Here is a 959-nt window from a genome sequence, read left to right on the forward strand (position 1 = left end):
TCCTTAGATGAGGCCATCACTAGAATTGTATTTATTTCATTCCTTTTGAAAGGACTATATGTAAAGTTGACCCTTAAACAATGTGAGGGTGATCCCCACATGGCTGAAGATTCAAGTGTAACTTCTGATTCACCTAAAACTTAATTACTAACAGCCTACTGTTGAGCCGAAACCTTACTGATAACATAGTCAATGGACATATATTTTATATTTTATGTATTATATATTGTATTCTTATAATAAAGTAAGCTAGAGAAAAGAAAATATTTTAAAAATCACAAGGAAGAGAAAATATATTTACTATTCATTAAATGGAAATGGATCATCATAAAGGTCTTTCCTCCTCATCTTCACATTGAGTAAGCTGAGGAGGAGGAGGAAGAGGAGGGGTTGGTCTTGATGGCTCAGAAGTGTCAGAGGTGGAAGACAATCCATGAATATTAGAAGACACTAAGAAACAACAAAAAAGGAAAAATTTTAAAAAAAAGAAAACTCACAAATAAGTAGACCCGTGCAGTTCAAACCTGTGTTGTTGAAAGGTCAACTATATACTTTCCTAAATGATAATTGCTTAATTTTGCTGACTTTTGAGCTTTATAAGGTGATATTACACAGTATGAGGACTTCTGCATTTCCCCCTCAATTCTAGGATTGATTTATTCATGCAGTTTAGTATAGCTTTATTCATTTTCACTGCTCAATAATATCATATTCCAGTCCAATTTATCTGTTCTTTCGCTGGTGGAGAATTGTTGTAATCCATTTTGTTACCATAAACAGTGCTGCCATGAACATTCTCATACAAGTCTCCTGGTATGTATGTAGAAGAGTTTCTCTAGGGTATATATGTAGAAAGGAGTTGCTGTGCCGGGCGCGGTGGCTCAAGCCTGTAATCCCAGCACTTTGGGAGGCCGAGACGGGCGGATCACAAGGTCAGGAGATCGAGACCATCCTGGCTA

Source organism: Mandrillus leucophaeus, unplaced genomic scaffold, assembly GCF_000951045.1.
Source record: "Mandrillus leucophaeus isolate KB7577 unplaced genomic scaffold, Mleu.le_1.0 Scaffold118, whole genome shotgun sequence".
NCBI lineage: Eukaryota > Metazoa > Chordata > Mammalia > Primates > Cercopithecidae > Mandrillus > Mandrillus leucophaeus.